The sequence below is a fragment of the Pan paniscus genome, chromosome 11 (assembly GCF_029289425.2).
Source record: "Pan paniscus chromosome 11, NHGRI_mPanPan1-v2.0_pri, whole genome shotgun sequence".
Taxonomy (NCBI): domain Eukaryota; kingdom Metazoa; phylum Chordata; class Mammalia; order Primates; family Hominidae; genus Pan; species Pan paniscus.
In genome coordinates, this window is record NC_073260.2 from 70,773,035 (window position 1) to 70,783,994 (window position 10,960).

General features: G+C 41.9%; 1 pseudogene; it reads left to right on the forward strand.

Annotated features, from left to right (window-relative positions):
• The first annotated feature begins 370 nt into the window (after positions 1–370).
• Positions 371–6,197, forward strand: LOC106635106 (large ribosomal subunit protein eL33-like; annotated as a pseudogene).
• The last annotated feature ends 4,763 nt before the right edge of the window (positions 6,198–10,960 follow it).

Sequence of the window (10,960 nt, forward strand, 5' to 3'; positions counted from 1 at the left end):
CAACTGATGCAGATTCCATTGATGTTGAGGGAAATGTAAGCAGCTAAAGAGATAAGGAAAAAGTTGACTTGGAGAAAAGGCTGTGGCTGTTACCCTTGGTAGCTTAATTCCCTGAGCACTTGGCTGTATCTATACTCCACCCTCCAGCACTGATTGCATTCTTCCATGCGTTGTAGGAAGGTTAAGCATGCGGCTGTCACCTGTAGGAGATCATATGCAACTCAAGACATTGTTGCATATCATTGTTAGAGACTGAATTGTGTCTTCCCCAGCCCCACAAATTCATACATTGAAGCCCTAACCCCTATGTGACTCTAGAGACAGGGCCTTTAAGAAGGTAATGAATATTAAGTCTAGTCCAATAGGACAGATGTCCTATAAGAAGCAGCAACAACAGAGAGCTCTCTCTCAACATGTGTGCCACAGAGAGATGGGCAATGAGAGGACAGAGCAAGGAGGTACGATCTGCGAGCTGAGGAGAAAGGCCTCGCCAGAAACCAAGCCTGCTGGCACCTTGACCTTGGACTTCCAGATTTCCAACCTCCAGAACTTTGAGAAAATACATTTCTGTCGTTTAAGTCACCCAGTCTGTAGTAGCATGTGATGGCAGCCCAGGCAGACTAATACAATCATAAAATGAATATTTCAGAAAACATTTTTAAAATGAACACCACAAAAGCAATTTCTTTTTTTATCATTGTGAGGTCACCTGAATGTGATGCACTACAAAATGTTCAGCAGGATTACTTTGTAATGACTGTCATTATTCTTCTGTTTGAATAAAAGCAAAAGTTTTGGCAGTTAGGTTTGAAACGGGTGTCCATGGGTTTGATGTTATCTCAGCTCTATCTAACAGCCCCATAGATCACTGTACAGGGCTTTACATACACTGTTAGACTGGTAACATGTTAAATTGAGGAAAGACATCTTTGATTTTTTTGAGATTAATCTACTTGGTTTTTATAGTTTCTTTTTCTCGATTTATGTTTTTTTGATTTATGTTTTTCCCGTATTTTACACTAGGGATAACAAAAGCACTGCACAGGTATTGCCACTCCACCGTCAGTGACTGTGACAACCAGGAACAATTGATCCTGACCCCTTCTCCCCTCTAGGTTTAAATATAGACTCAGAATCCTTTTTAACACAGTTCTTCAGGGGGCCACTCTCAATCATCAGTCATGTGAAAGGAAAATTATTTACAAACCCCGTTTTTTGTCTTTTTGTTCAAATGTGGCTTTAGATATCAACATTTGATAAAATTTAAACATTTAATTATGGGTATGTCATTTACTCACTGGATGAGATGACTTTAGTCTGATCAGAGGTGCTGACTTAACTCCAAGTGCATCATTCATTCCCTGGAGTTGTGTGGTCCACAGATATGTGGCAGGTTTGCCCCTCATTATTCACATTTTCATTTTATTTATCAGTTTTAACTATTTTTAAACAAAATTCTTTTTTCTTTTTTTTTTTCTTTGAGATGTAGTCTCACTCTGTCACCCAGGCTGGAGTGCAGTGGCACGATCTTGGCTCACTGCAACCTCTGCTCCCAGGTTCAAGCGATTCTTCTGCCTCAGCCTCCCGAGTAGCTGGGACTACAGGCACACACCACCACACCTGGCTAATTTTTGTATTTTTAGTAGAGATGGGAGTTTCACCATATTGGCCAGGCTGGTCTCGAACTCCTTACCTCGTGATCCGCCCCCCTCAGCCTCCCAAAGTGCTGGGATTACAGGCATGAGCCACTGTGCCAGGCTAAACAAAATTCTTAAATAGGAGATCATATCCAGTAATGTTAACTTCTTGCTTATAAAAACAACTAATTTGTTTTTAAATATCTTAAATGCCTTTAGTAATTCTTGAATAAACAAAATTTTTTACTATTATTAACTATTATTAAAAAGAACTTAAGATGAGACCTTCAGTCTGGAATGGCAGCCCCAGTGCGGACCCTCCAAGTTTTTCAACAAAATATCATAGTAAGCGGAAAAGATAAAAACATACTACATTTCCAAAATCTAAGGCAGATATAACACACTGCCAAGCCTGGACTATTTTTGCTTTATCATTGTAATTAATAAAAGAGATTAAAAATCACATTGATATCTAGAAACAGAGAAAATCTTGGAGGCCAAGAAGCTAGAATCAAACACCTCAACTTGCCCCCCAACAGTGACACTAAAAGGGACATAAATGGCACTCAGTGGACAGAATGGAGCCAAGGCCATCTGCATTTTCTCTTTCTTCAAGTATAACTAAGTAGGGACAGACACTATGAAGTCTGGTCCTTTTGAAATATATTTTTTCTTCATGCAATCCTTTGAGAATGATAACATTTTTTCTGTGGATGGTACCATGGATTATTTTTCAAAGTTCTGCTCTTCCTCTGAGTCTGCCAGATATACTTGCCTCCCCCTTATACTGCAGGCTTCTTCCTTAACCTTAGGTAGGCTAATTTTCATTACTCACCCTCAATCCATGGATGATTTGCCTAGGCTCAGCAGCGCTTGCCAATGGACAAGCTGTGTAAATGACCGGTGGTCCTGCTTTCCGTCCACTCATGCCCGGCCCCAGTCCAGATGTCGCATTCATCCTGGCAAGTAGAAGGGAGCAACATTTTGACATTAACTGTTCTGGGCTTTTTAGAAATTATTTATTTTTATTGTGTTCTATGTATTTAAGGTATACGACATGTTTTGATATACATATACATAGTGGAATGATTACTGCAGTCAAGCAAATTTATATCCATCTCCTCACAGTTACCTTTTTATTTTCTTTTTCATTGTGAGTAGGGGTGTGTGTGTGTGTGTGTGTGTGTGCACGCACATGTGTGCATGTGCGTGCATGTACTGAGAACACCTAAAATCTTTTCTAACTGCAACCTCTGCCTCCCAGGTTCAAGCGATTCTCCTGCCTCAGCCGCCCAAGTAGCTGGGACTACAGGCGCCTGCCACCATGCCTGGCTAATTTTTGTATTTTTAGTACAGACCGGGTTTCACCATGTTGGCCAGGCTGGTCTGGAACGCCTGACCTCTGGTGATCCACCCTCCTCGGCCTCCCAAAGTGCTGGGATTACAGGTGTGAGCCACTGCACCTGGCCAGAGCCCAGTCCCTTTTAAGGACTCATCTGAGTAGGTCATATCCACCTAGAATATATTTCTCTTTCTTGAAGTCAACTGTGCCATACAACATAACCTTGTCATGGAATGATGTCTCATCATATTCACCTACTCACAAAGAGAGGAGATTATACAAGCACAAGCGTCACTGGGGTCAACTTAGAATTCTACCTACCACACCTCCTTTCTCCAAGTGTATCAAAAGTCACAAAGAGATGCCTGATGAGGGCAAGGCCCCAGACCTCATCAGACACATCCAGACAGTCTCACTTGAGGTTCTTCAGTATTAATCAATATTTTTATATGTTCATGCATTCTTTCTCATGGAAAAAATTATTTACAGAAGTTGTATTGCAAGCCTGGCACTGTGTTAAGTGCTGGAGACACATGATGACAAGAGGTATGACCCTTGCCCTTGTTCAGTGGTGCAAAGTTAATCAAATAAACATATTATGTAAAATTGTATCTTTGATTAGTACAAAGGATATGAGGTACATGGTGATATAAGATCCTATAAGGGGAATATTTGACCTCATCAGAATAAAAGAACAGAAGCAGAGGCTGCTGGCTGCCCACCAAAACCCATTCTCAACTTCCATTAGAGAAGAAGGCACAGGGCTGCCCATCTGCACTGCGCTTCCCAACTTCTTTTGACTTTGGGAATGGCTACGTAAAGAAATCCCCTCCAATGAATAGAAGTCAATAGTGCCACTTCCAGGCCTGGGCCATTAAACTCATTGTCACTCCTATGAGTGACAAAGGCATTGCCCACAGCAACCATGACTCACATGTTAAGGATGGCAGAGCTTCAGTCAACTTAAGTCCTTCAGTGACTCTATGGAGCAGAATCCTCATCCACCACCAGACTACCAGTTCTCTCACCACCAAAACCACTCTGGACTGTGATGTGAGAAGGAATGAAACTCCTCTTTCATTTAAGACATTACTTTTTAGGTCTGTTTCAGCAATTTAGGCTTCCTCAAGTAACACAGAACTACATGCTGGCAGGCAAAAAAAAAAAAAAAAGCTTTCTTATATTATGTTTGTTATGTTTATGTAATGTGTCTCTGAAAGACTTTCACATCTACTGGGAGATGGAATTCCCTCAATAACCCCGTGAGACAGATAGCAGGCCATCGATTATAGGACCCATGCGCCCATGCAGATGAGGCTCAGAAGAATTCAGTGACTCAGGGAGGGTCCTACAGCTCAGTAGTCATTCTGGAATCTCCATCACTGACTCACCATTTGGATTTACACAGGTCACCTCTCTCTTTCATCATTGATAGGATATGGTCATCCCTGTCTTTCTACCTAAGAGAGAAAAATTCTATGGGGGCTGGTCTGTGAATCCCTTAGTAAAAATGACACAGATGTGATATTCAGTTCCATAAGTTACACAGGTAGGAGAGATTTAGCTATATTATTTGGCAATGCCTTCTTAATTGTTTACTCTTCAATATCTTAGCTCCATTGGAAACAGACTGATAGGCAAAACCAAACATAGGCTGCTAAGCTACTATTGGTCTTAGATCTCTTAAATGGTAACATCTGACGTAATGTCATTTTTGATCTCATTCTTGATGGAGTTCTTTTGACTCTGTTTACTTACCTGTGTATGTTATCAGAAAATGTACCATTTCAAAATTTTTTATTCACTCATGTGTTCACCAAAAGTTATGAACATTTACTCTGTTTAAAGTCATTGTGCTAGACCCTGGGTATCCAGTAGTAAACAATGTGGGCATAGTCCCTGCCCTCAAGAAGATTATAGTCTGATCAGAAAAGTGGACAATAAACAAGAAAATATGCAATCTTATTTAATTACAAATAGTGATTGATGGAAAGAAAGAATGAAGAAATGAAGATGATGAGAACTAGGACACACTTTTTATATCTCTCTCTAGTTAAATCTTCTAAAATTCATTCTGCAGAATTAGAATTACTCACAAATGTATTATTTCCAACTTGCTAAGATACCCTATTTTCTACCCTTGGACTGCTTAAGTAGTTTTGCTTCACTTCCAGGAAATGCAGAGCTACATTTGGTACTTAGCAATAGAAATGGCTGAACTTAGGTTCCTAACTCAGCTATCTTTCTACTTCTTCCAAATTGTTTCTGCTTTATTTTCTTTTTCAGGTGAGAAAAATACATATTTTAATCTCAGTCTTTCATTTCAATCCCCTACTCATGCAGTGTTCCCATTTTTAAGCCTAAGAGTTATCGCTCTGATGTTCCTTCCTTTATTTTGTTTTTCAGGTGAGAAAGGAAGGGAGGGAAGGAAGGAAGGTGGGGAACAAACACTAATAAATGAGGGCCTTGCTCTTTTGCACACAACATCCCGATGATCTGTCTTTGGGCCTTGACGGGGTGACCAGATGTGACATGTTTGAGGAAACCCAGGCACTTCTGGTGGCTGAGGAAGACAGGAAATCCCAACTTGACACTCACAGATGACGGCTGAAGCAGACACAACCACAGGGGCAGAAATCTGACTGCAAGGAACCTGGACTCTGACTCGAACACCCGCGAAGGACAGGGATTGGGACCCTTATATTACTGTTTACCCAGGAGTTACAAATCGTTGCTCTTCCCGCCATCTTGGCTCCTGTGGAGGCCTGCTGGGAACAGGACTTCTAAAAGGAGCTATATCTGGAAGGCTGTGGTCCAATGCCATTTTTGCCGGCTATAAGCAGGATCTCTGGAACCAAAGGGAGCACACACCTCTTCTAAAAATTGAAGTTGTTTATGCCTGAGATGAAACAGAATTCTATTTGGGCAAGAGATGTGCTTATGTATACAAAGCAAAGAACAACCCAGTGACTCCTGGCAGCAAACCAAACAAAACCAGAGTAATCTGGGGAAAGGTAACTCGTGCTCATGGAAACAGTGGCCTGGTTTGTGCCAAATTCCGAAGTAATCTTCCTGCTAAGGCTATTGGACACAGAATCCGAGTGATGCTGTACCCCTCAAGGATCTAAACTAATGAAAAGTCAATAAATAAACTTGGATTTATGCTCTTGAAAAAAAAAATCATTGACCCTCTGAGTTGTGACTTTTCTGGCACCCCATTCGGATATTCTATATGATGGGTATGGTTTTTATTTGCTCTGTGGCCTTGGATGAGCCACTGAAAGGTCTTCAAGGTTAAATTTCTATCCTGTCTCATAATGACATCTTAACCCCTCAATAAAGTATTATATTTTTAAAATTTAAAAAAAAAATCTGATACTTCGATTCAAGGTTTAAAATACTCCAGAACCATCATTTAATTTGAGAAAACTATGTCCTTGCTCTGAAAGCAAGAGTAGAAACTGTGGCCTTGTTATCATAGTCCTGTTTCCACAAAGCCTGTTCTATGTCCCCAAACAGGTTGGCAGAAGAGTTGTAAAGATCTGAGGGCCAGGGTGATGAGGGAAAAGATTTTAGGAAACAGAAAAAGAAGAACAGTTATTGAGTGCTTATTATATATTCTAAGTGCTCTCATAGCATTCTCTTGTTAAATGCTCACAACTCTACAGTTCTAGCCTTCTCAGAGATTCCCCCAGCCCATACCACGTGGTCCAGAGAGGTCAAGGTCTTATGTCATGTTCTCCCTTAAACCTCTCTGCATCTCTAAACCCAAAGGGCAGAGGTTAGCCCGTCATGTAGGTAGCCTGGTGTCATTTTACATGTACTTATTTCCACATTTAACTAATAAAAAACTTGCCAGAAATTGGATTGGGATTTTTTTTTTTTTTTTTTAACACAGAGTTTCACTCTGTTACCCAGGCTGGAGTGCAATGGCACAATCTTGACTCACTGCAACCTCTGCCTCCCCTGTTGAAGCAATTCTCCTGCCTCAGCCTCCCACGTAGCTGGGATTACAGGCATGTGCCACCATGCCCAGCTAATTTTTTGTATTTAGTACAGACATGGTTTCACCATGTTGGTCAGGCTGGTCTCAAACTCCTGACCTCAGGTTATCCCACCCGCCTGGGCCACCCAAAGTGCTGGGATTACAGGCATGAGCCACTGTGCCCAGCCCTGAATTGAGATTTTTAGCAGATTATAGGCTCAGGGCCATATGACAATAAGAATAAAACTTTAGGGCTACATATTTTAATCTCAGTCTTTTGTTTCAATCCCTTGCTCATGCAATTTTCCCTATTATTAAGCCAAGGAGATATCACTCCAATGTCCCTGGCTCCCTACACAACAATGAGATGTGCCACCTCAGAGCTGAAACCTTGGGGGAACTCAGGCCCCAAACATCCAAGAATAGAATGTATGGCTTCACTGAAACAGAGTGGCACAATGACACGTGTCTTTACAAATTTAACAGGCTATAATCAGCTACAGCTGCCATGCAATGGCCTGTCTGTCTTGGCATCCACCAGCTTCTGTCCATAACGTAGCTTCTCAGCCAGTTTAGGTATGGGAACCACACAACTTCTAAAGTGAAGGAGGCTTCTCCAGCAAAACCGAATGGCATATTCAGATGCTGGGTGAGGGTTCATAATATTTAGCTATTTTGTTAATTAATATAACAGTAATTTCTTTATTCAGTCACAGAAACATCAATGTATCTATGCTGAAGCCCCATAATTTTATAAGCACAGTTATTGGGGGAAAATGTTACCTTTTTGTCCTAAAAAGACTCTCCACGCATGTAGCTAGGGAAAGCTAAGGTCAGCGGCAGAGTTATATGCACACCTCCACCACCAACATCACCACCACCACCTCCTCCTTCATCTCTCATCCAGGTTTGTCTTAGGCCCTTTTTTTCTTTTCATTCTTTTTTTTTTTCCCAAGACAGGGTCTCACTCTGTCATCCAGGCTGGAGTGTGGTGGCGCAATCTTGACTCACTGCAACCTTCACCTCCTCAGCTCAAGTGATCCTCCCATCACCTCAGCCTCCCAATAGCTGGGACTACAGGCATGCACCACCACACCTAGCTACTTTTCATATTTCTTTTTGTACAAACGGGGTTTTGCTGTGTTATCCAGGCTGGTCTTGAACTACTGGACTCAAGAGATCCACTTGTCTCTGCCTCCCAAAGTGCTGGGATTACAGGAGTGAGCCACCATACCCAGCCTGTCTGAGACCCTTTAACCCATTTATGCCTGAGGTTGCACTTTTTTGAATTTTTGCAATTAGACCTTGGCAATGATCTTGAGCAGTAGGATATAAATAACTCCCACATATGGGAGGTCAGGGTGGGTGGATCATGAGGTCAGGAGTTGGAGACCAGCCTGGCCAACATAGTAAAACTCCATCTCTACTAAAAATACAAAAATTAGCCAGGTGTGGTGGTGCACGCCTGTAATCCCAGCTACTTAGGAGGCTCAGGCAGGAGAATTGCTGGAACCCGGGAGGCAGAGGGAGGTTGCAGTGAGCTGAGATCATGCCATTGCATTCCAGCCTGGGCAATAGAGCAAGACTCCAACTTAAAAAACAAACAAACAAAAAAAAAAACTCCCACATACTTAGCGTTCCAATAATGGAACACTAGGAACAAATGGGTTTTTACCTTGGGGGTTTTAAGTACTTCCATGGCAATGATCCATGAGAGCATTTATCATTCAGTTGTGACTCTTTTCTCACTTGCCTGTATCCTCCCTAATACAGAAGGTTGAGGACAGAAACCACATTAATATTGTTGACCATTGCATTCCCAATACCTTACTCAGAACCTGACACATAACAGGCACTTACTGAGTATTTGCTGAATGAACAAATACATTTCTTCTGCTCTTAGTCCCTCCAGGTTTCTTCTCCCCTTTGCCCCTGTCTCCTTGGCCTTGAGGTGTGCTTCCTGACCTCAGACTTTACTTTCTGCCAGATGGCTTCTCACATGGATCGATAGGTTGATCTGTGGTTCCTCACTTCGTGAATTTTTTCAAAATTCATATTTGCTTCATACATGTGTTGATTGTCAAAGAAGTGCAATTAATGTACATGCAATTGAGGAGTGGGTTTATTCATCACAACCTGGGATGGACAGAGGATTTATCTTTCCTTGAGGTCATAGGGAGACAGCAATATTTTAGGATCACCTAACATCTTAAACAATTATCCTAAAGGGTTTTTTCTCTGCCTGATTCAGGCTGCTAAGCTCTTTCTGCATCTGACTTTTTCCTAAGTCCCTTTTTATTATTATAAAAGTACTATTGTCCCTTGTTAAAATGATTTTTTAAGTACAAAAGGTGAAAACAGGAGGAGTAATAAATCTCCCGTGGTATCCACGTCTACAGTCACTATGAGCATGTTTCCATCAGACTTTCCACCCTAACTCTTCTTTCACAGCAGAGTCCTATGATCCAATGCCTGCTCCTTGAATGTGGGTTTTTTCTGAGGATTCTGTCATCTTTTCTTCATCTTTTCTCATTTTCCATACTCTCCCTGGGATATCATATTGACTTCCAAGGCTTTAGGTAACCTATGTGTTATTTTAGTGGCAGTAGAGGCTTGAACTGCCACTCTCCCCTCTCCAATTTCAAGGCCATGGCCAATGCAGTATGCCTACAAGGATCATTAGCCAAATAAAAACACACTGTTTATTAATGGCATTAACAAAGCAGAGCTTGGTAGAACCTGGATTGAAAAAAAACAGCTTAGGCTCAGGATCACGGTGACACCTCCTGCTTGTCAGCCCTGAGACTCAGCTATGCCTGGAGTATTTGAGCAACCAAGGCCAGCACTGCATGGCATCCCTGGGTCCACTTACACAACTACCCATGTGGATGAGAATCAGAGGTCTGCCTTGCCAGCTCAGACATAGGAACGGAGAGACCACCCCAGAAAGAACATGCTTCCCTCCAAAGCTTTGATCTGAGCTGATCTTGCTTTGCAGTTTACAGCTGGTCTAGCCAATCTGATCGATGGGGGAAGACAGAGCAGAGAAAGGGAAGGACCACCCTTTCCACAGGGGAGATTCCTTGACACTAACCTGCCAGCAGCGTAGGTCCAGAAAGTGGGAGGAAGAAGAGGGCATGCCATTAATACAGTGGCCCTACCCACAGTAAAATGCTGCCCTTTAATTTCCAGTTTAGAGTTATTGATTAACCTTTTCTCTTTTAGTAAGGAGTGAATGAGGGGTGGGTGAGAAGAGAAAAAGCACCCTCCCTAGCACTCCCCCAATAAGTCCAATTATCTATGGGCTAAAGCTGCAGTGAAAGGAGAATGCTGCTCCCCTAAAATGTGCTGAGCACATAGAAAGAACTCCATAGGCATTTGTTGAGTAAATACATACATACACACATAAATTCTGACGTTTGAATCTGTTTCTCCAGCTCAGCCCCCTGTCACAAACTTCAGATGTGTATATTTCCACTTCTCCCATGCTTTCTTTCTGTAAACCAAAAATAAAATTCTAAGCCCCCTAATTGACCGATAGACCCCCCTTCTCAGCCAAAGGCATTCCAAAATAAACCTGAAAATCTAGTTCAGGTCATGATAGGAAGGTGGGCTCAGACATGCCTCATGATTCTACCCTCTCCTCTTGGGAATGTAGGCACGACTGACCAGCATTAACATTAAAACAGAGATCTTAGAAGTGACAAAACAGACTTTTTGTAGCAATAAGACACCAAATTCCAGCTGTATTATAGCATCAAATGACAAACAGCAGGCCCCGGAAGAAAGAAATTGAAGTATTTTACCTCAAAATATATTTCTTTGACATACTTTAAAATGACACTATAAAGCTGCCTCTTACAGGGATAATCTTGATTCTGCAGAGAATCCCCTTTCCTTCCCAGGTCTTTCCTCAAATCCATGAGAGAATTAACCAAGAGTGTGGCAACTTTTTAGGTCTGATAAGAGCTCTGAAGCCTGCTACTTGGGGGTTTC